This window comes from Lissotriton helveticus, chromosome 5_1 (assembly GCF_964261635.1).
Source record: "Lissotriton helveticus chromosome 5_1, aLisHel1.1, whole genome shotgun sequence".
Lineage (NCBI taxonomy): Eukaryota > Metazoa > Chordata > Amphibia > Caudata > Salamandridae > Lissotriton > Lissotriton helveticus.
The window spans coordinates 1100906334-1100933193 of NC_136065.1; the positions used below are offsets into that span (position 1 = coordinate 1100906334).

General features: G+C 46.4%; 1 protein-coding gene across 2 annotated transcripts in view; it reads right to left on the minus strand.

Moving 5' to 3' along the window:
• ITPRIP (inositol 1,4,5-trisphosphate receptor interacting protein) overlaps positions 1 to 26174 on the minus strand; it is a 160367-nt gene extending 134193 nt beyond the window's left edge. The window contains exon 1 of one of the 2 annotated variants that reach the window (XM_078643739.1): positions 25792 to 26174. The gene's annotated coding sequence lies outside the window, so the exon portion shown is untranslated. Of the gene's footprint in view, positions 1 to 25784 lie in introns of both variants that reach the window. The other variant, XM_078643740.1, reaches the window with a different exon arrangement.
• Between the last annotated feature and the right edge of the window lie 686 nt (positions 26175 to 26860).

The following is a 26860-nucleotide window of genomic DNA, read 5'->3' on the forward strand; positions in this document are numbered from 1 at the left end:
CCAGGCATCTGCAGGGAACCAGAAAAACAAACGCAGTGGACCCACAACACGCAGATTTGCCGGGAACGTTAGAAAGTACTTCAGGCCCAGTTGACGTGGCAAGCAGGAAGGAGCTCCTGAGTCCCAACGCACAGCTTTTGCTGAAGCAATATTACTGGGGTAAAATATCCTGACAAAGGAAAGGACAAGCATATGGTGTACTTATATTGTTATAGAGGATGTCCATGGGCAGGATGGCTCAGTCTCCTCTGTGCAGGAAGACTCGACATGAGTTGCTTTGGATAGAGGTTGTAGCTACCATTTCACATAATTGAAATTTTACACTAAATCTCTTTCTGCATACTTAGTAGTCCCAGCCTTAGTCCCTACCGATGGCTTCACGGTAGAATTCTTTCTCCACTTTTCAAAGCTTCTTATACCCAGACTCCATTCCCTTATTGGCACCTTCCTTTCCTTGGGTTCCTCCTCCGGCTCCTTTTCAGATGCTCATATCTGCCTCATACCCAAGGAGGGGAAGGATCCTCAATACTGCAAAAATTACAGGCCGATTTCTCTGGTCAATATTGATTACAAAATCTTCGCAAAATCTCTTGCAGCTCGACTCGACCTTCTTCTTCCAGATTTATTGGGTGAAGACCAGTCCGGCTTTGTCAAAGGCCGATTTATTACGGATAACACCAGACTCCTATTTAACATTCTCTCTAAATCCCGTCCTTTACCTCACCCTCTTGCGGCCATTGCTTTGGACGCTGAAAAAGCATTTGATAGGGTTGAGTGGACTTATTTGTTTCATACCCTCCAATGGTTCGGTTTTGGCCCTGTTTTTACGTCTTTAATTTCACTGCTTTATTCTAACCCACGCGCAGCGGTTTGTGCCAATGGTCAAATTTCTTCATTTTTTGATTTAAAAAGAGGTGTTCGTCAAGGATGTCCCCTATCCCCTTTTCTTTTTAACTTGGCTTTAGAACCCTTCCTCTCCAAGCTTCGTCAAAACTCCTCCATCCATGGTTACCAACTATCAGATTCCCACATCAAACTAGCTGCTTATGCAGATGACATTCTGTTATTTGTCTCCAACCCCTCTGTCTCCATTCCTGCTTTCCTTACAGAAGTCCATGCTTACTCCCAAATCTCTGGTTACAAACTTAATAATGACAAATGCGAGATCCTTCCTTTAACCAAATTTACCTTCAAGCCAGATTTTGCCGCCTCCAACTTCACATGGAAACCTTCCCATATCAAGTACCTTGGAATGCATGTTGCCCCCACCATCCCAGATACTGTTTCCCTGTGTATGTCCAAATGTATTCAAAAACTGACAGATCTCACGTCCAAATGGCATCCTCTTTACCTCTCCTGGTGGGGCCGTCTAGACACTATAAAAATGATGCTATCTCCCATTGTTTTATACACGCTCTCTAATATTCCGGTCCCTATCCCATCCAAATTTTTCAAACAGATCAACTCCATTCTAATCTCCTTTCTCTGGAACAAAAAGAAACCACGAATGTCCTTGGCGCGCTTGATTCGTCCTAAATCAGAGGGTGGGGTTAACTTCCCTGATTTCCCAGCCTATCACAAGGCGTTCCAATTAAGACAAGCCTCTTTTTGGCTCCAAGATCCTGACACCCCATGTCCATTATGGGCCAAACTTGAACGCCTCCTTCTATCTCCCTTCTCTTTTTCCGAATACCTCTCCTTCTCTCGCAAACCTGCATCTGTTTCCACCCCGATTCATAAGTTTACCACAAAAATACTCCTCTCCTCCTCTCATTCACCCCCTACCAGTATTGCCGGTTTCCTATCCTCCCCCATATGGCATAACACCTCCTTACTCATCCGGGACAGACCCTTTTTCTGGAAATCTTGGCACACTCGAGGTCTGCAATGGATTTCCCAACTTTTTTCCAACTCCTCTTTTTTATCTTTTCATGAACTCCGCATCCTTTATGACTTACCCACCTCCTTCGCACGCAAATATCATTCGCTTAAAAACGCAGTTTTATTGAAATATGATCTCCTCACTCAACCCAACCCTCCTTCTTCCTCATCCACACCCACTTCATCACTCCACTCCCTCTTACGCACTACACCAAAAGCTTCTGCCATCTATAAATACCTTCACGTCAGTGAGACTCCGAGACCTAAATCCAAAGTCGAGGAGTCCTGGGAGCATGATTTGTCTGTCTCTTGGTCAGTTCCCTTCTGGGACAAGATCTGGACCAAACTCCGCAAATCTTCAAAAGCGGCAACACTCACTCAGACTTTATTTTTTATTTATAATAGACTCCTTTTCACACCCTCTGACCTACATAAACGCTTTCCTGACACTCCTCACACATGCTGGTCTTGCTCATCTCCGCAAGCTGACTTATTCCACATGTTATTTTTATGTACTCATGTTCGTAGTTTTTGGTTACAGGTTTGGGCTCAACTTAATGTGATTTTCCACACTTCTATCCCGTTCTCCCACACACATATTTTTATGGGTAGCCTTTCCCCTTGCTGGGATGATGTTGACTTAAAACCCCAGATTGTTGACCTTTTACTTGCTGCTGCTTTCCAACAATTAACAGTTAACTGGAAGGATTCCTCCAAAATCTCTTTCAAAGCATGGTGGTTTAATGTCTGCCATAACCACAGACTCGATACCACTCATGTTTTCCCGGCATGTTTGGCTGTCAAACGCATGGACTTATGGACTCCAGTTACACTTTATTTGGACTCTTGCAGTAAACGTTTGTTTCATCCTCTGCCTCCGCAACAAGAAGTTCCCAAACCCCCTTAATCGCTCGATACATTCCATTTATCCTTCACTGTATCACTTTCTTAACTTTTCCCAATGTTTTTATGATTGCCATATTTTACGCTCATGTATTTTTCCTATGTCTCTTCCTTATTTTTCACTTTGTACCCCAATTTTTCTTATTGCAAATGCATTTATATACTTCTGTTCTTTTTTTTTTTTTTGCTTAAGAGGCTTTAACTTTGTATTGCATTGTATTCTGTTTTGACACCTGTTTTTCTCTTCTTTATTATTATCAAATAAAATTCTTTTGAACTTAAAAAAAAAAAGTAGTCCCAGCCTTTGCTGTCTGGCCACGAACATAACTATAACAATATACCGATAGTAACTTGCCTGTAATAATTGTTACATATGATTCATGTTGCACTTCTATCATTTCTAACTGTAGTAAGTTAGATATATTCTTATTAATTTCATTGGTACTCACTTTACCGATCTCGGAAGAATTCAAGGCTAAGGCTACTGTGTTGTTATTCAAACTTGTGATCTTACAGAGAAAGTCAAAAATAAGTGCTACATTTCTAAGTCATTTTACCAGATTAACTCTAGGAGTGAAATCCAGTGAACCTATGTTATCTTTTGAGTGCACAACCTGACCTCCAGTATGAGACAGTAATGGGAAACTGGCATCAAACAAGTTGACGTAATCTTCTGCATGCATTTATTCATTTATTTAGAACGTATGACAAACTCTATGTATGTAACCAAGGTGGGTCTTTTGTTGCTAAGACAACCGTAGGTGAGAAGAACAGAAATGAGCAGGTATTTACAATGATAAAAGTCAATTATTGTAAGCTCGAAGGAATGTCAGATGAACCTCAATATCCTGGATGGCATGGGGGTGAAAGTTCTAGAGACATAAGAAAAGGCAACACCCAAGCTTTTTTGGACTGCATAGTTAGAGGTTTGATGAAAGATGGAGTAAAGGACGATTTATAGTCGATATAACTGAAAGGATTTAATGACAGAGCTCAGCGGGGCTCTAAAAGCAAGGTCGTCACAGGGGGAGCAGCTGGGGCTCTTTGGCCTGAGCACCGCTCTTTTCTGAGCTTGGTGCTCTTGTTTCAAAAGGTGTTAAATAATAAACAAGCATTGGCAAAGCCAAAAGGTCCCACATACGTGAAAGCTATTTGATTGGTCAATATCTTTTAGCCATGTTCAACAGTAGCATGGCAGCTGTGCAGCATGGCTGAAAGTAAAATAAAAGTCCATGCTGGCAGCACTGCAGTATTTTTTTTATTGCTGATTAGATGGGAGGCAAAAGGAAGAAAGAATATGTGGGCCCGGAGCAACATGGACAATCGATGTTGTAGATAAAAAGCGCTATGATGCAGCCAGTTCTGGCCACATCATTTTGCTTTTTTATGGTTTATTGCAGAGTTGGGGGGCACAGGAGGAGGGGTGATGGCAGGCAACATGAAGAGAGGATGGGCATGAGGTAACAACGAAGTAGGAGGCAGGAGGCAACACAGAGGGGAAGGATGAGTCAGGGGGCAACATGGACGACAGGGGTGGGAGGGAGATGCTGGAAGCCAGCTGTGGTGTCCTCCACATTAGTAAATAGCAGAAGTACGCAATGTAAGACTCAGGTCCGGTTTATTCACCTCAACCATCAAAAGCTGCTCAGTAACTGACAACATTAGAACCCCCTAACATAGTGAGGTTCCACTTAGAACACATGGTGTAGTTCCACATGGAACCAGGTATGATGTCACACATCTTCCTTCTTTACAACAAAAGAAAGGTAACAAACAAAAAAGGCAAAAGGTGAGGATGAGAAGTTCCAAACAATGCAAATAAAGAATAATGAGAGGAAAAGGATACAATGTAGATAAGAAAACTTAACAATCATAGTCCTACATATACAAAGGTTGTCTACGCATCTGCTGACTCCTTTCTCTAACATTAACGGGCAATGAATGTGACCTTGTTGGATCACTAGTTGAGAAATAAGAGCGAGAGCGAGAACGACCCTTTTCACTGATAGCCGGATTCTGATTTTTATTGACCAATACAATTCTGCTCTTATTCCAAATCCTACCATCATCAGTTTTCAAAGCATTCTTGAAAATCTTAGCGACTTTTCTTACTCTGGTATACTTTGACCATGGTTGACAACCCACAGGAGCCTTAATTTTTACATAGTCACCCACCTTCACATCATTAGTTTGAACGCACTTCTTTTCATCAAAGTACAGTTTCCTTGCCAACTGTTTCTCAAGCTCTCTGCATCTCCAATCACCTATCTAGTTGTCTTTGAACCGTTTACTTAAAATCATCCATCCTGGACACAACTTAGAGCTCGCGGCCCTACCCTTGAACAACTCAACAGGAGTTCTACCCCTACTCATGTGAGGAGACATGCGATAAGCAGTGATCCTGTCTTGTAGAACAGTTTTCCAGTTTAGATTACTCGCCCTAGCCAATTGAATACTTTCCTTGAGTATTGGGTTTACCCTCTTCACAGCCCCATTTGTTTCTGGATGATAAACAAAACTTCTATTGTGAATAATGCCACAATCATTCAAAAAGCTCTGCATTTCAGAGGAACAAAACTGTGGCCCATTGTCAGAAAGAATGCAATTAGGATAGCTTTCCCTCTTGAAGATTTCTTCCAAGAATTGTATAACGGTAGCTGAAGAAATATCCCTGACAGAACTTACTTCGATCCATCTTGAATAAAGATCCAAGACGACAATTAAATAGGGTTTATCACTCACACCATGCAAAGGGTCCAACAATATCGATGGCAATTTCATCCCAAGGATGTTCGGGTAGCTTCCTGCAGATCATGGGCAGCTGCTTGGTTTTCAAAATGTTATCACTAGAACAACACTCCAGGCTATCCCGAACCAACCTCTCAACCTCCTTATCCATCCCCGGCCAACAAAATTGCATCATCAAAAACTCCTTTGATTTAACAATGCCTAGATGACCAACGTGTGCAAGATTGAGAAGCTTACTCTGTACACCCAAGGGAGGGATAAGCTTGGTCCCACGAGCAAGCACACCATCCATGACAGATAACTCTTCACAAACCAAAGACCATGGTTTTTCAAGATGCTTGTTTTTCCCTAACGAAAGCAGCTCAATAACTTTTGAAATTTCAAGATCTTTGCCAATCGCAGTTCTCCACTCAGTCTCGTCAACCACACCCAATGTAATCTCACAGACATTTATCACATCATAAACGAGATAAAAAAATCTGCAGAGATGTTTATCACACCTGGAATGTAATCAACATCAAAGTCATATTCATATTCTTGAAGTGAGCTGATCCACTTCCTTATCCTAATGAAATTGAAACTAAACCTTTTTTTGAAAAAACCTCCTTTAAAGTCTTATAGTCCGAGAGAACATTTACCGTAGTACCCTAAATCAACTCCCTGAACTTCCTCAAAGCCCAAAAGATGGCCAAGTCCTCTTTCTCGATAACTGAATAATTCAGTTCCGAGCCCCTGAAACACCTCGAAGCACAAGCAATCAGACATTCAACTCCACAACTCTTTTGAAGCAACACCGCTCCTATCCCCTTAGCACTTGCATCTGTCAAGATGTTAGTCTCATCACCTGGCGAAAAGGCTTGTAAGAAATGAGCCTTCATCAAATCCTTCTTGATGGAGATGAATTCCCTTGCACACTCTGTACTCCAATTAAAATCCACATTCTTACCCGTCAATCTCCTCAGACTTTGCATCTTGTCAGCATACCCTGGAATAAACTTACAGTAAAATTCAACCATTCCCAAAAAAGAAAGCAACTCCTCCGTGTTACCAGGTTTGTTCATTTTCACAATAGTGCTAACAAGCTCTTTTTGTGGAAAGACCCTGCCCAGATATGCAATGACCGAGATAATTTACTTCTTCCAGAGCAAACTTACATTTCTCCTTCTTAAGTATCAAACAGGCTTTCCTCAGACATTTCATCACAGCGCAAACCCTAGAAAAATGCTCAGCTTTAGTGCTACCATAAATCAACAAATCATCCTGATAGCACTTCACCCTTGTTAGTCCTTTGAGAACATTAGACATAATCCGTTGAAAAACAGACGCAGCTGAAACAAGCCCAAATGGCATCCTAAGAAATTTAAAGGTTCACATAGGTGTCATGAAAGCTGTCAAATCCTGCGATGTCTTATCTAACTCCACCTGATGGTAGGCGGATGCTAGACCTAGAGTGGTGAAGTACTTACCACCCGCTAAGGTGCTAATCATCTCATTGATGTTAGGTAGTGGAAACCTATCCACAACTATCTCTTTGTTCAGAGAGCACAAATCAATGCAGATACGAATATTGCCATTAGCCTTCTGCGCAACGACTATCGGAGCCAACCACTCAGTGGCCTCTACAGACTCAATGATACTCATGTCAAGAAAACCCTCAATCTATTTCTGCACACTGGCTTGCTCATTCAACGGTACCCTCCTAACCATCAACAAAACGTTCAGTTAGCACATCTACAGAAATGTCAACCACCTGTACTTGAACTTGTGGTACAATATTTGGATTAAGGAGAACCCCAAGCAAACGTTGATGAGGCCACCCTAAGTGTGAATTTCCTCATCTGGCAACATATACTTTGCCAGCAATCATTTGTCCACTCAATTTAATACAAGCCAAGAAATATCACAGCAATTTTATCGGCAAACCACCATAACCAACGGGAGAGACATCATTTTTCTGAAGGGTAATGAAATGATGTTACACCAGCACACAGACAACAGGGGGTGAGAGGGCTAGGAGAAAGCAACAATGGAAAAAGGATAGGAGGGCTGGGAGAAGCAACAACAGGCAAACAACAATGGAAGGAGAGTGGAAGGGCTGGTGGCAAGCAACAATGAAAGGCAGGGTGGGTGAAGGCAAGCAACAACATGGACAACAGCGGAGGGAAAGTGGAGAATGCATTATGGGCAAGCAACACCGATCAGGGAGGGAGAGCGGACGGGTGGGGGCAAGCAACATGGAAATGGAAGGGAGGACGGGCGCCAAGAACACAAAAGAGGGGAAAGGTACACAAGCAATTCAGCTGAAAAAGAAGCACTGTGGTACACTGCCTAAACAGAAAGAAAAAGTAGCTTGTAAAAAAAAGCAATTTAAGGATGAAAGTAATGTGTTCCTTCTCTGGGGAGACAAACACATGGAGAAGAAGGAAGTCTAAGGCAGGTGACCAATAAGAAGCAAGCAAATGAGAGTGACAGTGAAGCCAAGCAATGGGTGGCCTCTAAGCCCACTGATACAAAGCAAAAGGTCTTGAAGACAGCACATGGGCAACACCACTAGGAAGCACTAAATACTGTTTTTTTCTTTTTTACAGCATACAAGATATTTTAATTACAAGTTGCTCCTGGAATCAGAAACCGAAGAAGGTAGCCAAGTCCCCACAAAAGCTTCTGACATGCCTGTACAAGAAAGAATAAAAAGTAGGAAGAATTCCTCAGCGTGCAACTAACAGATTCGGGTTTTACCTGCTACCAATCTTTACATTTCTAGTGTGCTATTAATGCTCTGGTACTGAGTGAGAGGCTAGAAGTCTGACTCATACCTCTTTGGAAACCAATAGAGAACCAATCAAGGTTTTTTTCACGGAATAGCTTTGAGTTTAGTGCTTGGAAACCAAACTTTGCCACACATATTGATGCATTGTTCTCTAACCTTTTTGCATTCTATTAGATATCACTGATTTATGTCCAGAGGTGATTATATGGATATGAAATGATACTCGTCGTCCCTAATGGTGTATCAAAAGGAGGGAGTGGGACTCTAAGGAAAACATGTTAATTTCTCCAGCCACTAAACCTGTCTCTGCCTGCCCCCCCCTCTGCAACCCAATTCTGAGGCATCATGATACATCTCTATTTTTAGGCTCAGCAATGTATCCCTTCCCTTGTCGTTTTAGCACTCCAGGTGATGTGGGCATGTCATAAAGCAAAAGTAACACAGAAGCAGGAATAATGCTGTACCATGCATACTTTGCTCAGATAAACAGTAAACCCACTCTGCAGTGCTGGGTAATAAGTAAGACCAGGAATCGGACTTGCTTGGCAGATCACACTGCCAGGCGTGGTATTTTTTTTATTTTTATTTTATTTATAAAGTTTTATATAGCACAAACTTGATCCCGAAGGACATCAAAGCGCTTTACAATTTGAGGCAAAGGTAACAAATCAGAACATTAGACTAACATGGGGAATCTAATGGGCATTGAATCAACTAGTACAGAGCATGTGGTGTGTGATATCAGATGATGTGGAGAGAGCATGTGGTATGTCTAACTTATGCGGAGAGAGCATAATCAGGGAAACAGCCTTGCCTTAAGTTTATAGAACCGTTATTTATTAAACTTCATCCACCCATTAAAAAACATAAATACAGCGTCAACTATGCACAAATCAGCACACATGGGCAGCATCATGTTTTTATGGATTTACTGATAATCTGATTAACCCCTTCTTTAAAGCTACACTTGGACTACAGTTATTAAAAGGTCAGGCGGCTTGTTTCTCAGCTCTTATCAGTGGCTGCCCTCTTCATAGCTTCCTTTGCTGGCCTATTTCTTGGCTTTTTGCCTGTATATTGTACCCATTCCTTGCATACGTTTTTTATAGCTCCAATGGCCACCCTTCTTCAGCTGACCTGTCCCTGACACGAATGGTCCGATGGAATTTTTTTTGTGTTTGTTGGATGCTGTTTCTTTGCTGCATTTTATTGTACGATCTGTTGCTTGTATACATTCATCAGAGGCTCTGTCTCTTCACTTCCTTTGTAGAATGGCTTATTTTTGTCTTCATTCATCGTATTACCTGATTTTTGGCTTTTGGAACTAATCTCTAAGGGTCAGGTGTTTGGCCTCCTGTTTGCCTGCCTAAGGGACACAAAAAGCAGAAGGCCTCATGGGTCCAACAGGAAGAGTTGACCACAGAGTACTGAACCCTGCGGGAGACCAGGCTTGCAAAAGACCAAGGGCCAGATGTACGTAGGGTTTTACCGGTCGGTAACGGCCGAATTCGGCCGTTACCGACCGGTAAAAGGATTTTGAGATGTAGGGGGCAGAATCGGTAAATTTACCATTCGGTAAATTTACCGATCGGTAATTTTACCGATTCTGTAAATATACCGGTCGGTATATTTACCGACCGGTATTTTTACAGATTTGTTCAAATTGATATGTAGGTGGGACTCTTATGAGTCCCACAAGGCCTAAGAAATCGGTATTTTACCATCAAATTCAATTTGATGGTGAAATACCGATTCAGGTGTGCATGCACATGTGTGCATGCACACCTGTGCCATATGACAGGCAGACCTGCCCTTAGGGCAGGTATGCCTGCCATATGGCCCCCGACCCTTTTTTGGGGGTGCTAGAGGGTGTCAAAGTGACACCCCCTCCACCCTTGTCAAAATCGGTATTTACCGATTCGGTAAATACCGACCGGTAATGCCCCATTCATTCCTATGGGCTTCAAAGCCCATAGGAATGAATGGAGCATTACCGGTCGGTATTTACCGATTCGGTAAATACCGATTTTTACCGAATCGGTAAAATGCACATCTGGATGGACCTACATGTCCACCCTTCATATTTACCGATTCTTAATTACCGAATCGGTAAAATTCGGTAATTAAGAATCGGTAAATATTTTTTACCTACATCTGGGCCCTAGTGCATAGAACTCTGTTCCTGGGATAGGCCTCAAGCTGTTTTGGGACAAATCTTGGGCCAAGGACATTCATCCTGCCCATTTTGCAGCCGGGATCAAAAGCATTTGGAAGACATATTTTCAGTGGTACAGTCTCTCCTAGGGGCACACTTTCTCGACAGACACATAGGCGTCTTCCCAAAGGTGACCATATGCATGAGGCAAACAGCTTTGCAAACTTTTCTATAGCTAATTAAAAGCTCATGCAAAGACGAAAGTATCGGAGAGGAAGGATTCCATTTTACGTCTCGCCTACAAACAGCCCCTTTTGTCAAATACCCATTGCCTCTAATGCAGCAAGCAACATATTATACTTATAGTGGGCTTAGGGTCATCCAGTTGCTCTTGATTTGTTATCTTTTTCATTTTTCTTTTTCGTATTCAGTGGCTTTCCTCTGTATTTCCTATGTATACTGCGTCTGGAGAATTTCCTCTTTGCAGTTCTCTGATTGGATGACAACAAGTGTACTTCCACTGTTTTTACATTCAAGGAACAATGGTTTTCTTTTCCTTCAAGAACTCCATAACAGTGCATTTGTTTTCTTATTCTTTCTCTCATGTGCATTTCCCCCTCTACAATACCCCCGCTCTCCACTGTTACTCCACTCTCTCCCCACAGCTAATACATTCCTTCCCGCCACTTTTTAAAACACAAATGCAACTCCTGTCCACACTCCTCCATTGCTTCTCCGCCACCCCTTCCCCTGATGATACAGATGTTGGGTGGCATTGAATTATTTCATTCCAGCTCTCACCAGGGTTGCTCCTTTGTCTTTCCTGTTATGTTTTTTAACCCATGTTTTGGGGTGGCCAAACAACTTCAATTTACTCCCGGGCAGCACCTTTCATAACACGCACATTTGTACATATTCTTTCATTTTTTGTTTGCTGCTCTCAAAAAGGCATCCTCCATTTTAGAATGGTATCACTCTGGGCTGCCATAGCAACATAACACATACGCATACATGTCTGATGGCGCATGGGAATGTACACATCATCACACTTTTCTCTTTTTTTTTTTTTTAAACAGATTTTTATTCGTCTGTATACACATATTATGCAGAGCTCCGAATCCCAGCAACCATAGGAAAACAATAAGAATATCAGCAGACTTTTACTAAGAACACAAACACCCCTCCCTCCTCCTCCCCCTCCCCCCCCCCACGTGCGCCGCTGCCACTGCATATGTACAGGAAAGAATCTATGAATAACATGTCAAGTTCAGTAAAATGCTTCCCAAATTGTCCAACATTCCAAATATCAAAGCGTTGGAAGGGCACCCCCCTCGGCCCGGGGGTCCAAGTCCAGCCCTCGATAATCAGCCCACCTCTTCCAAATTTTAAAGTGTTTGCGAGGGCACCCCTTGGCAAAAAACACAGGCTGCTCCAAGCCCATGCAGAAGTCAATTCCGTTCCTCCAGGCAGCCAGCGACAGGGCGCAGGGCGCCTTCCAAGCCCTGGCAATGTCTCGCTTGGCCAGGGTGAGTCCCAGGAGTAAAAGGTGACGCTTATAGGTGTTACCCCCAATCCCCGCCATAACATGCAGCAAAGCCAATTTGGGGTCGCGGGGAAGCACCCAGGCCAGCACCTCAGATAAACAGCTAAACACCCCAGTCCAGAATCTAGATAGCGCAGCGCACCCCCATACAGTGTGTAATAGAGTGCCCACTTCAGATCCACAGCAGAGACAGTCGGGGGAACTTACCATTCCCGCCCTCCACAAATGCTGTCGGGTGAAATAAGTGCTATGAAGGTACTTCAACTGGATAAGTCGCAAGCGTGTAGAGATTGCAGCCACCCTGGGACTTTCCAGGGCCTCTGCCCAATCCTCTTCCTCCAAGTCCCCCACGTCCCCCTCCCACACGTATTTAAGTCTGTGTAAGTCAGAAGAGCAGTGGTGCACTAGCGTCTGATAAATACAGGAACGCTTCTTATCCGGCAGTTCCCCCATGAACAGCTTGGCCTCCAGGGGACTAAATTCAGGAAGGCTCTCCAGATCAGCCAAGTGAGGCATCAAGGCATGTCGGAACTGGAGGTATTTAAAGAACTGTGAGCGGGGCATCCCAAATTCGTCCTGGAAATTCTGAAAGGACTTCAGGGAAAGGCCTGACATTACGTCCCCCAGTGTAGAAATACCAATCGCATCCCACCCTCCAAAGCCCTGTAGGGCGTCCAGATGGGGCAGGCGACCATTGCGCCAGAGAGGGGTCTCCCGTGTAAGCACGTTCCACCATCCCATCCTGCGTAGCGCAGCCCTCCAAACGTGAAACACCACCTTGGTGGCCATAGGAAGGCAACCTCTCAGCGGCGCCGAGTACAGCAGTGCATGCACAGACGCAGAGCCCATGAAAAAACGTTCAACTGCATAGGCCGGGTCATTCCTATCGCCATACCACCAATCATTGAGGACCATCAGGTGTGCCGCTTGGTAGTAGGAAAGCACGTCAGATGTAGCCAACCCCCCAGTGTAGGAGGATAAAAAACACGTTCGCAGCGCCACGCGCACCGCTCCCCCAGGGCCAAGTTGGCCTGCTGGAACCAGCGGGGCGGAATCCGATGTGGATGATTCTGGAGTTAATAGACCAGACGAGGGAGCGCCACCACCTTAAAGATTGGGGACCTGCCATAGATGGTCAGCGGCATACGGGTCCACACCTTCAAATCCTCACGCGTGCGATCCCACACCGGGGTGAGATTGCGCTCCCGGGAGGCAGCCGCATCTTCCGTTAAGTAAACCCCCAAGTATTGCACGCCATCCGTCACAAGGCTAAGACCCGACGCCCACTCCCCCACCTGCTGCTGGCCCCCGAGTATCCAAAGCGTGGACATACTCGGATTCATATAGAGGCCAGATGTTGCACCGAAAATCTGCAATATGCGCATGTCCGCCAAAAAAAGGGCGGCCTGCTCCCCCAGCTTCCTCCAGGCAGATACCACAACATTGGCGTGCTGAATATTATGACGAGTGGCCCGCCGAGGCATAAAACCCGCCTGGTCCGGGTGGACCAAACCTGAAATATGAAGTTTGAGTCGTTTGGCCAAAGCCTTAGCCAGAACCTTGGCTTCCGTATTAAGCAGCGAGATCGGGCGATATGACGCGTGAGTCACAGAAGGTCTGCCCGGCTTCAGGAAGACCACCACTTCCGCATGTCCCCAATCTGGAGGCAGCACTCCGCTTTCACACGCCTCCTCCATGACCGGACGTAGGTGAGGACCCAACTGCACGTGAAACCGCTGGAAGAATTCGCACCGGAAGCCATTCGGGCCCGGTGCCTTTCCAGGGTTCAGCTCACCCAGGGCCGCACCCAATTCGTCGTCAGTCAGGGGTACATCTAGACTGTCTCGCACCTCGTTTGAGACCCCCCCGGGGTAAGATCATCGATAAAGCGATTGACTACGTCCGCCGCCAGGCATTCCTGGGAGGCATAAAGCCCCTCCTAATATACAGCAAAACTCTCCGCGATCGCCGGGGGCTCGAGTATGGGCGCTCCCCTAGGATCCAAAATCCGAGGCAGCGACTGAGCGTGGAGAGTACCGTGACACAGGGGATGTAACATCTTACATGATTTGTCCCCCCACTGATACACTCGGCTGCGAGTAGCCAGCCAAGCATGCTTAGCTTCCTCCATCAAAACTGCTGTATATTGCTGTTGGGCCAAGACCAGCTGCCTCCTAGCGGGGCCCCTCTCCACCTCGCGGCTCCGACGCTCTAGCTCCTCTAGGGCTGCCTTACGCTGCACTAAGGCCTGACGTCGCTCTCTGCGAGCTGCCACGCACCAGGAAATGTCCACACCCCGCAGAGTGGGCTTCATGGCCTCCCAAAGGGTAGCCGGGGAATCCACTGAGCCTGTGTTGGAGGACAAGTAATGATCTATTTCTTTAGCCATATGGTCCCTGTAGCCCTCCTGCAGCAAGTGCTACCCAGAGAACCGCCACCGAAATGGCTGCCTAGCCAGGCTGACGCTAAATGTAAGAGCGACCGGGGAGTGGTCGGACAGGACCCGCCGCAGGATATCAGCGGACATTACCCTATGGGCCAACCCCCGTGGGACAAAGATGTAGTCCAACCTAGAAAATGAGTCATGGACAGTGGAAAAGTATGTGTATTCCCTGCGTGAGCCATGCTTATATCGCCAGGCATCAGTCTAGTCAAGACCCGTCACCAGGGTATGCAATTTGGTGGATGGACCCCCCCTTCCCCACTCCACCTCTCACCCGCTGCCCCACTACGCCACCTATCGCTATCCAAATCCATTACGTCATTCCAGTCCCCCCCTACTATCGAGAGGGCATCAGGTATGGCACACCAGAGGGACAGGAGTTTCTCCACTAACGGCCACTGTAGCGGCAGTGGGGCGTAGACACATCCCAGGGTAATTCTGTCCTCCCCTACCCTGCCCTGCCCTGCACAAAGACATACCTGCCCTGCGGATCGGCCCAGAGCCTGTCATGTACATAGGCCACCCTCCGTTGTATAGGGATGGCAACCCCCCTAGATCCCCTCGTGAATCCAGAGTGGTAAACTTGGGCAAACCCAAACCGTTGGAGACATAGCGCCTTGGTACCTAGCAAATGTGTCTCTTGGAGCAGTAGGACATCAGCCCCCGCCCTCTTGGCGTGTTGGAGAACCGCCCCCCCCGCTTCACTTTGTCCAACACCCCCGCACGTTCCAACTCAGGATACGAAAGGGTCCAGGGCCTACCCGCCCTCCCATCTCAGCAGCAGACATATCGCAACTTTGTAAAGCAAACTACAAGCATCCCCGACGCGGCATGTAGAAACAGTGATAGATACACAGCAGCATAAAAAGCGCAACAAACCCCCCCAAACTCCCAACCCCAACCTACCCCTTCACCCCCCACCCCGTACCTCCCAAACATGGAAGCACCTGTCGCGTTCGGATCGCGGCCCAGCCCCCAATGGAGGAGCAAGCACCACACCCTCCAATGGATCCCCAAGCGATTGCCCATGGGAACGGGGCTCTCACTCCCTCCCACCCGCACCTGTGGGGTCAGGCTCCCAGCCCATATAAGCTGCGCACCTGAGCATCCAGGAATACCATACATACATTCAGTTTTGCGGAACAGTCCCAAACTTTATGATTCGTCCAACTGCTGTGAAGACACCGGGTTCTCCCGGCGGGGCGCCGAGCCAGGACGCGAATCGCACCCGGACCTCGATCGCCTGCGGTGACGCTGCTGACTCCTGAGCCCCTCACAGGCCCTCCCACTCGAAGAGGAGTTCGATTCTCCCCCCAGGAGCCTCGTTGACTCGGATTTTAACCGTTTCGTCCGTCCAGTGAAACACCTCCTCCGGTGTATCAAAGAACAATGTTCGGGAATTGTAGATTACACGAAGCTGCGCCGGATACAGCAAGGCATACTGGAGTTTGAGACCACGAAGGCGAGCCTTAGCTGCCAGGAAGGATTGGCGCTGCTGCTGCACCAGCCGCGTGTAATCTGGGAAAATGAGGATAGTGGCGTTGTTACATGTGAGAGAGGTCTTCACGTGCGCCTGCCGCAGGATAGCCTCCCGATCAGAATAATTCAGAAATTTGGCAATTATCAGCCGTGGGCGAGCACCTACTGGGTGCTTCTGCACAGGAGCCCGGTGGGCCCTTTCCACAACAAAGCAGCGTGACAGCGAGTCCGGGGGCATCCATCCCTCCAACCATTGGGCCAGAAAGTGCTCCGTATTATCCTCTTCACAGCCTTCCGGAAATCCCACAAAGCGGAGGTTATTCCGTCGGGCACGTCCCTCCGCGTCCTCGACCCTCATGGCCAGGCCCTTTTGTATCTACTCCATGGCCGCCACCTTCTTTTTTAAACGGACACATCATCCTCCACTTCGGATATTCGGGTCTCCGCTCCAGTGATCCGCTCCACCGCATTCGGCAGATCCTGACGGAGCAGCGTGACATCCGCCCCGACGGCTCCAATCTTGGCGTCCAACATATCCCGTGACTGCGTTATAGCCAGCAGCGTTGTCCGGCGCGGCCGCCTGCGAGCCCCCGCCGTCGCCACCAGCCCCCTGGCCCACCTCTGTGAATTTGTCCAGGGTCCCCTGTTTAGTGTGGCCACCTCCACCTTGGCCCTGTGTCATCGTGCCAATATGGGTCGCACCGAGTAGTGTGCACCCCTCCCAGACGCCCGCTGTCGCAGGCGCGAGCAAGTGCGGCTCCTCCAGCAAGTAAGTCCAGCAATGGGGGGCAATAGGGAACTCAGCCCCCACGTCCGCGGCCACGGCCGACAGACCCCCCGCAGTTCCACAATGTTCAGTATGCCAGGGGCTGCGTATTAGGGTGCCAGGTTCCCCCTCCGAGGGGCCCGCTCAACCAGCCTGGACGATGGCGCAGAAGAGTCACCAGCACACACCCACTGCACCGGGTCCAGAGGTCTGCCAACCTCCCGTCGGGGCCTGATCCAGCCCCCGAGCACAGCAATCGCCGGGAAGGGCCACAGGCCAGAAGACACGTTGCGGGTGGGAGGGGGAGGAAGAGAGGGTCCTTCCCCTACACCCCGCTGCTCCCCCTCACCCCCTCCACTCACCGCAGTACCAGGGACCCCCACGGGGCTCACCAATCCGCCACCACTGTCCTGGACAAGAATCGCCAGTCGCCGATCCGCAGAGACCCAGGCCTTCTCTCTACGCCAGGATGAGCTAGGGGCTCAAGATGGCGGCCACTCCCACGACGTCCCCGGATATAAGGCTGCGCCCGATATCTACAGGCGTCTTTCCGCCATCACCAGCTCCCCTGCCACAAGGATGCCTCCTCCTCCACTCGCTCCACATAAAAGTTTGGTGTCCGGTCCGGGACCGCCGCGCCGTCTCTAGCGGTCCGCCAAAGTCGCGCCGCGAAAATCGAGGCCCCGGCTTCAGGGCCCCACCGGACAGCCCAGGCCGGCTGCAACCGCCGGGACCTCTCTGCTGCTCGCGGCCCAATCGCACACAGCCGCCGCCACCGGACAAAGCCCCCAGGTCCGAGGCACCACAGGATTCGTTTGCGCCCACTTCAGATGCTCAGGGCCAGGATTTTAAAGCAGGATAAGGGACGGCTGGTTGGGGCTCACGCTCTACACGACCGCCGCCATTGCCAGTCAAGCCACGCCCCCACACTTTTTTCTTTTTGACAACATTGTTCAGCATTAACAAGCAAGGGCCAATGCTGAACAGCATAGACAAAAAACAGTAGGAAGGCCTGCTTTGCTTTTAAAAGGCGATCATGATTGGCTTTGCCAAATGCTTGTTGTTAAATGCTAGGGACTGGGACAGCCTTCTTTACCTGACACAGAAGAGCTTCCTCAAATTCAATTACAATTAGTTTCAGTCATCTACTCTTGACTTTCCCATGGACCCCAGGACAACATCTCTATGGCTCATGATTTACTTAAGCTTATGTAGGTGGAAGACTGCTAACCCTTTGGCTAACTGGATATCTTTCCACTTACTTCCAATCCAGTCTGCATGTGAATATAAGTGAAAGGGATATCAAGGTTCACAGCAATGATCTATGACTGCTAAAAACACAGCAATAGGATCACAGACAAGTAACACACTGTACACAAGACAGTGGTGCAGTAAACACGTGGGCAAAATTACACAAATGTTGCAGTGGTGCAACGAAAAGTGGCTTACTGTATGCAGACCAATTATTATCACAAAATTGTGTTAGGGTTTAGTAAGGTAAGTGAGGCGTACCCCGCAACTTTGACAATTTATGTCAGAATATCTATGTAGGGACAGACAGAAACATTATTCACATGGAAAAAGGTTGTTTCATCCTTGTGAGGTCATGGCCTAAGGGTAACAGAAGCTGCACTCTATTTCAATTTCATTCATCACCCTACACACTCGTTGTCTTTTTTGGGGGCTTCTGCTGCCATCTTCCGCCAGGTGAGCTGTGAACACCGATTCCACACTGTCCGGGAAGCAGTTAGTATCGCTTGAGGACCTTTACAAATCCTTGTCTACATTTACAGCACTCCTCCACCGACACTCAGTTATGGGCTCAAGCAAGATAATCCTCATTAGTTTGTCAGCGCCATATGCCTGGGACACTGCTCCGTACCTGAACATGAGTGGTTTCCGTCGGTGCCTTGTGTCATTGTCATGGCAACAATGTAATAGTGATGGCACGTTTAAACATTTCTTGCCACCACTGTTTTGCAAAACTTCAAAAAATACTCAGGCCTCACTGGTACCAACCACAGGGGTGATTTACGTATCCATCTACAAAGGAAAAAGTTTGAAATGGCCATGGATCGAATTTATTACTTTGAGATCCCATACAGAGTTCAGCAGGGAATGACTGAGATATGTTCCTGGCTTCTACTTCTTTTTCTTCTTCTTCCTCTTCTTCTTAATTTTATTATTTTTAATGTTATTATTATTATTAGTAGTAATAGTAGTAGTAGTAGTAGTAGATTAAATTATTCTTAAAAGCAGTAGTAGTAGTAATAATAATAATCATAAAAATTATGAAAACAATAAAATGAATTATAATAATTATCATCATCATCACCTCCAACCATTGTTCCCAGTAAGCTGCGCGAGAGGGCGCGCGCCCACTGGTCTCTCCACGAGCGCGCAGTGTGGCATTTGAAGCACGCACTACAGCAGGTTAGTTCAGCAGCAAGTGCCTCATGCACTTGCTGCATTTCTTTTGTTGAAAGGGCGCGGCTGCAGGACAGATTGTAAGCCTTTGCGAAGGTATTCATGTTAATCGTAGCGCCCATCATGTGCTGCAATTAACAGGATTACTTTAACAAAGGCTTACAATCTGTCCCGCAGATGCGTCCTTTCAAACAAAAGAAATGCAAAGAAGGGAGGCTGACATGAACTTGCAGTGAGTGCTCTTTATCATGGCCGCCAAGAGCTGCTGTGCTTGCATCACAGTAAAGTGGTCCCGCGACCAATGATCACTTTGCATATTTTTATGATACTATTGTATATGAATGTGTACATGTGTAATCCCAAGCTGGGACGGCCCCCACATGACCTTCCTGTTTGTGTATGCTGTTTTACACACACGTCTGGTCACCAACACCTCAGTACATTCCGATGGACCACACTGGTGACGTGTGTGCAAATTTGTATTACATTTTCACTCTAAAGCGCTGCGAGGTATTATTACCACTGCCTAACATGACGAGGCGGTGTTACCTTTCATGCTAATAAAAATGTGCTTTAGTGGCACGCGCGGTGACAGTCGATCACCTTCTGAGCTGCCGTCTGCCTGCCCTGTTACAGCGGGGTACTGCTCCCTGACGTTAGTAGTCACCTCCACTAACTCTTTTTGTGTCGGGGGAATGTGAGAGCCACTGTGGTGCCTGTCAACCTAACTTCTCAGCATGCTGAGTGTCACTAAGTCAGTAGAGCCTGTAGGGACAGGCTGTGGCTGATGTGATGGCGCCTGCTGCCAGCAGGGCTTGGCAGGTACTGGGCAGCACGCTGGACCGGGGTAGACTGCTCTGTCAGCTAATGATTTTCTTGATGAGCTTCTTTTCTCTTGCAATAATATAGCCTGTGGCATATGATGCAAGTCTTCTTGGAGTTCTCATTGTTGAGATGGGTGTAATTGCTTATATTTATATGTTTCCTTCGTCTTTATTGCTTAATTTTGCTTGCCAGAAAGGGTCACTCATATTTACACTGAAATGATGACAATGTCACCCATAGCAATCTGAAACCTTGGCAGCTATGGAAGTCTACAATCAGGACTTGTGCTTTCAGAATTACCTGAAGGCACATGTCGTGCTTGTAGACTTGTTCCATTTCTTTTGCTAATAGAGCGGTGCAGATTGTGTGCAGACCTCTATTAACAAATCAAATGAGCAAGACTAAAAGCTTTGATTCTTAGGATGTTGAACGACCTGAGGCTAGAAGCTGATTTCTCAGCTCGATAGAAGGCAGCTCTAGCCTTAGCCATAACCTCGCCCACAAGTACAGAAGCATTTCCAATATTATATACAACAAAGTCATAGCTATTTCTTATTTATCTTATACAATTTACAACCATTGACAGCACCAATAGCCCTGGCTTTTTCTAAGTGTCATGTTACTCGGTGTATTATATATTTATACTTATGGATAAATAGACAGATGCAGCAAAATACCAGTGGGACAGCACACTATGCCAAGTACAGATTTTTAGCTTAATTGTTTCAAACTACTCCCTTAATTACATTAGTCAAGCCCCTATGAGAGATTCCCCATGTTTTTTTTTCCATCCCACTTAAAACCCTGACTACAAGCATGACGTGCTTTGATCTGCCATCCAGTGGTGTCAACAGACTTACTTCATGCCTGTGATTTTCTGCGCCAGGTAGCAAACAGACACAGAAAGTAACCCCAAACCCAAGACTTTAAGTGGGCCAGGTCAGACACAGAAAGTAACCCCAAACCCAAGGCTTTAAATGGGCATGGTCCTGCCAGCGGTGCTCAGCAGGTGCCGGGACACAGGGCGCATCTAGACCTGAACTTCGGGGGGGGGAGGGGCTTACACTCAGAGCCAGGGCTGGCCCTAGCACTGGTCGCACATAGTGCAACAGTCTTTTTTGGCGCCCCGCCCCCATTTCCTCTTTCTCCATGAATTCCCTCAGTACCACTCACCAACTATGCACCTCATCTTTCTATAGCACCTTTCTGACCTACATTTAATTTTTTTATTGCGCCACTCATAGTTTACTCACACTCAGTTCTGTGATCTACATATTACACATTCTTTGTAGCAGGCACATTAACTCTCTGCGCTGTGTGGGTGGCAGGAGTGCCCATGTGAGTGCACAGTGAGCGATACAGTGTGAGTACGGTAAGAGGAGTGACTGCAGGTTGAGTGAGGTTACCACATGAATTTGGGTGCGGCTGTAAGTGCAGAGTAGGACGAATGAATGCATAGTTAGTGATGGGCTTATTTGAGTGAGATTGCAGATTGATCTGTGAGGGGGAGAAGCGAGTGAAGTGTCACATGAGTTCAGGGTGAGTAGGGTGCTCATGTGACTGCAGGGTAAGGTACAGGGTGAACAGCATATGTGCATTGTGAGTGCAGCGTGATCACTGTGAGTGCAGGGTGAGTGGGTGAATGGTGAGAGTGCATGATGATCAGTGTGAGTGAATTGTGATTGTTGTGAGTGTGAAAGTGAAGGGCGAGAATGAGGAGTGAGTTGTCTGAATGCAGGGTTGATTACCAGACACTTGAAGTAACTCAGCATGTTATTGACGGCAACCTAGGGTTTCAGATACAAGTTAAAATGTTGCTATTATGGCAATAATCAGGGATTGAGGGTGGAGGAAATAAATAATGTGCTGATCCTGCAACAAACTTTCAATCTTATGATTAGGGTTGCCAGCTCATTATTTTGATGTCCCCGACGGTACAAAAATACACAGCCGCCTTATTTATCAAATGCAAATAAGAACCAATGACAAAGCCAACAGTCCTGGCTTGTTGCAGGTGTAATGTTACTTGTTGTATTAGAGATAGGGATTTTCTCCAGTGGAAGTTTTGAGGTAGCGCAGAGGGTTAATATACCTGCTGCAAAGAACGTGTACCATGCAGATCACAAAGTGCACAGAATGAAAATTGGTTAGCGGGTTACTACTTATGTCAGAGAGGTAATTTTGTTACTTGCAATTTATAATTTAAAAACCTAATATGGAACAGTAATCTATTAACTGTCATCAAAGAACTTCATGCATACTGCAAGGTATAGATTAGAGCGTTATGATGTTTTTCCCCAGCCATTCATTATCCTAATGTTGCAAATAGGATTCATTTGGGTACAAAGTGATTCTTATTAAAGAGAAATCCTAACCATGGTGTTACATTTTAAATTCTGAGTTTGTGATGCTCCAAACAAAACACTCAAAGTATACTGCCTACCAGTATGAATGACATGTCACTCCTATACCTTGCTGTCCTCTGTTATATGTAACATTTCTTATACACTGATTTACATACCTATGATTGATTGTCTCTGTTTAATATGTGTGCTATATAAAGTACACCCCACACTGGCATGAGAGACGTTATAAAACAGAGTAAATGCATCTCAGAGAGAGTGGTAATGGAGACCTTAAGGGCACTGTTAAAGGGTAATAGGGAGGGAATCACTGGCGGGGCTGGTCATTGGGATGCGCCAACAAACATTGTCACACAGGGCGCCACCAGAGCTAAAGCGGCCTGTGTGCGGGGCATATTGTGTGCTTCTAAAAAAGTATTCATGGTAATTGCAGCACGTGACTGGCGCTGAGATTAAAATGAATACTCACACAATCTGCACGGATATTTGTCGATGCAACCACACACACTGTCGGGTTACTGGCGCACGTAGCCTTGGCTGCAGCGCACAGAGACCTTACAGTGCCGCACACAGAGGGAAAAAATTAGAGGGAACATTGCCTCCAACACATATTATTTTGACCACAAACACAATTGTTGTAACAAAATGTCAATTTCACAACTAAAATAGCTGTTATTCTAAAGACCCTCAAATTAAATAAAACAGATTTTGCAGTTCAAGTTTCCCACTTTGCCCACTCTCCCTTTTGCAAAGCATCAGATTTGGATTTGCATTTTTACAAGTATGTTAAAACGAGGGGGATACCAATGAGGATTTAGGCAGTGCTTCCTCTCTGTGGTTATAGGGATCTAAGCACTTTGCTTAGGAAATTGTGGTACAAGAAGGTTTGCTTAGCCCATACACATCTGAGGCCAAGATTTACAAAGATGTCTCGCAACACAGAACAGTGTTACGCAAGAGGGAGATAGTGGAAATGCGCCACATCCACTAAGATATGGCATTGCACTGCTCTCTCTCTAGTGCTGGCAAATAATCAGGATAACTAGCGCCATACACAACTTTACCACAAAGTGCAACAGTGTCTTCGTCATGTCTAGCATACTTTTTTTTCTGGAAGGATACACTCCCAGCGCAAACTACTATGCTCAGACTAACTTTAAAACTTGTCCCACTTTTAATATATACTGTACAGTGCAGCACACGTGCAAAGTGGGAAATGTTAGGAGAAATAAAAGCATTACTCCTGTCTAATTGCAGCTTTAAAGAGGTGTTATTTTATGCTGCGAAGCCCTGTCTACAATTTTTAGTACATAGGGCTGTGAGTCAAAAACCATGGATAGTTGTATGGCAAGGCCCATCTGCCCACACACAGCATGTCCGCCTGATGCAAAGTAATGCAAAGTAATGCAAAGCAGTGATTCGCGTTCTTTCAGTTAGCTTTCCAGGGCTACGCCAGTTTTACCCTGGAAAGTAAATACAAAATAAACATTTGGAGTAAGGTTTTATCGCTTTTGTGAAACAAAGACAGCTCAAAATGTTAGTAAATATGCCCCTGAGTTTGCAAAGAGCTGGAAACTAAAAAATAGAATGAGATATTAGTGTTCACAGTCCTAACCACTCCGCCTGCTTGTTTCCTAATGTTGTTTTTTTCCAAACATGGAATGGTCATTTGACACTGCGCTACCGAAGAGGCATTTCCTTTCTCCAACTCTCGAAACAGCCGCCAGGAAATGACCGCCTCAGGCAGACTTTTTGCTCCCAGCTCGGGTTCTAAACGGGACCAGCGCAGATTTGTAAAATAAAAAAAAACTGAATAAAAGTGCACGATGTAACCCTTTCTTCCAAATGGAACTTTCCAGAATGCACTTTTTGCAGTTTTGAGTTCACCGAATTATATATGAATTAGTTAATGTTCTTGCACCGTCCGCACAGTAAACAACAAAATAATCTCTATGAGCACCTAGTTATTGGCAGACTAGTAAACTGAGGTACAGTGAAATAATATAATATGTCCAGGATCACACAAGGTGTCCATGTGAGGAATCTCATGATTCAAAACAACGTGGAAAGCTTCTTCTTCCCTGTGTGTTGGTCTGTTACAAAACTCCTCAAAAAAACACACTTGACAACCGTAAAGAAAAACACCAAGACGTACTTCAGTTAAAATATTCTGGCAACAGCTTCGCTCGGACAAAATGATACCATAAAATGTGTTTTCCCAAAAAAAGAAAAAAGAAAAAAAATGCATATTACATTGTTGGTTGTAATCAAAAAGAGCTTCGTTTGGTAGATCTATCAGCCCAATGTGAAGAATAATGATCATGCTGCTAGGTAATCAAAAGTTCACCTGAGAACAGGCAACTGATACCATGAATCGCAAATAACCAAGTTCAACATGAAACTGATATTAAATGGGATTTTCAACACAACAATTCACTGGATTCCTGAAATACCTGCACCCCAGATGGGTTCCGCAAACTATTTATAACTGTTTTCCTGCAATTTCAGAGGGAGTCTTCATTCCGCACACTGTTTCTGGCGACCCAAACGCTGACATACGTTATATTTTCAACATCTATAAAGAATGTGTGCAGTTTGGTCCACTATAAGGTATGGCCAGCTTAACAGATACAGCGATGACCACAAAAGACGACACTTAACTAACACAACCATCACCCCGGTTCGACTCTTAAGGGCTGAACTGAAGCTCAGAATGACCAGCTTGATCTTCCGCTTCTGCCATACCTCTTGCCACACCGATGTGGTGATGAGAACTTCTCATCTGGCTCCTTCTGTTTTTGGACCGGAAATAAGTGGCTGTGTTTCACAGAGAGCGTGCAATGCTCGCTCAGACCCACTATCAGGTGCAAGTTTATTTTTAATGTCAAGGTTCCCAGTGTGCCAGCAGCCCACGCCCCCTGCCCCCCCCTCCCTCCCAAGACCCCGCATCTCTCTAAAGCAGCCCCCACAATGCCACAATAGGGACGGAGGGTTGCGTCTTTCTGGAACACAACCGACTAACTCACAGTCCCGCTCTCGTCTCAAGGGGCACGTCTGGAAACCCTCTGTCCCACACCACACCTGTGGGTCACGCTCGATTTAAAAGTGAGAATCGAAAGAGGGGGTTCGGGTTAGAAAAACAGGCAGGGCCCGTGCGCCAAAGTAGCACAGTGTACGTAGGCGGGATCGTCCAGTTCACGCGGGGCAAGGGGTACTCTCAGTCTCCAGGTGAGTCCACCCCTAGCTCTCCTTTACAACTAACTGCAGCGTCAATGATACTGCATGCAGCCACTCTCAGCACTGTAACAACTGAAACAAAGCATACGCGTATTGCCTTTAAGAATATCTTCATGTGATTCATAATATCCCCTAAAACTGCGATAAAAGTCTAGCAGAGTAAACATGATGTAAATACTGGGGGAGGGGCGTGGACAATTTGAAAGCATAAAGCAGTTACATAAAAGTAGCGGCAGATGCTCACTTCCTACCTGCTGGCGTCTCTTCCGCACGGCGGGAGCCCCTCCAGCGCCCGCGGTGAAGGCTGCCTTGGTGCCCCTATAAATACTTGGCCAAGTGAAGCCCCATCGAGGAGTCGGTCCCGGGGGCTGCCGCGCTCCTCTCCTTGTCTCCGTCCCCTGTTGTCAGAGATGGCTACCCAGTTTCCTTCCCCTCACTCTCTCCTTTCCTCATCATTTCCTGGATGTCACTGAAATGAGAAACATTTTCCTACCCGCGCAGAAGAAGCGGGCTGCTTACTTCATTCACCGCAGGCGGAACCATTCTTCATTTAAGGGGGAGCGGCGGCGTTAGCAGCGCCGGTGCCCTCCGTTCTCGCTCTGGGCGTTGCAGGAGGGGGCATTAGGCACAAAATGACAGCCGGGAGCTCCAGACAGCAGCCCCTCTGTGTTCAAACAAAGGCCGGGTGTAGGATGACAGTCAGCGCACCGAGCACCCGGCGCAGCAGAAGGACGGCCTTAACTGCGGACTGTTATACGGCCCCATAAATATTCTGCTCAGCAGTGCGCGTGCCAAATGTAGATTACGAGCGGGGTATAGCAAAAATGCGCTTCCGCTGCTCTTTGTGTTTGTGTGTGACATACGGGGACAAAGCAGTGTCTAGCCTCGGTGTAAACCAATTAAGCGTAGGGTTGCCACCTGGCCGCTTTTATACCGGCATGATCGGTTTTTTAATGTCCTTGCCGGTTCAAAATTACAAGGAGATCGCCTAAAGGCGGTATTTATGTCCTTCCATCACTACATACTTTAAACAATACAATTTAGGAGAAAACACCTTTGAATGTATTCTTCAGTTGCATAATGACCCCTTGCTTGCCATTGGCTTTGCAATTCGTAAGTCACATTTGCTTGCTTTCTATTTCTTTGTTTTATTATATTTATTATATAGCCCAAATCCTATTCACTGTATTCTTCCACCAGTACTGAATTTCTCTAAACAGAACTTTAAATCCTGTTCTTATCTTGTCACAATTGCTGTGCATTGAAAGACAGAGGTCAAATGTCAAGCTCTATCATAGGGAGGGAGCTTGGTGTTTTCAT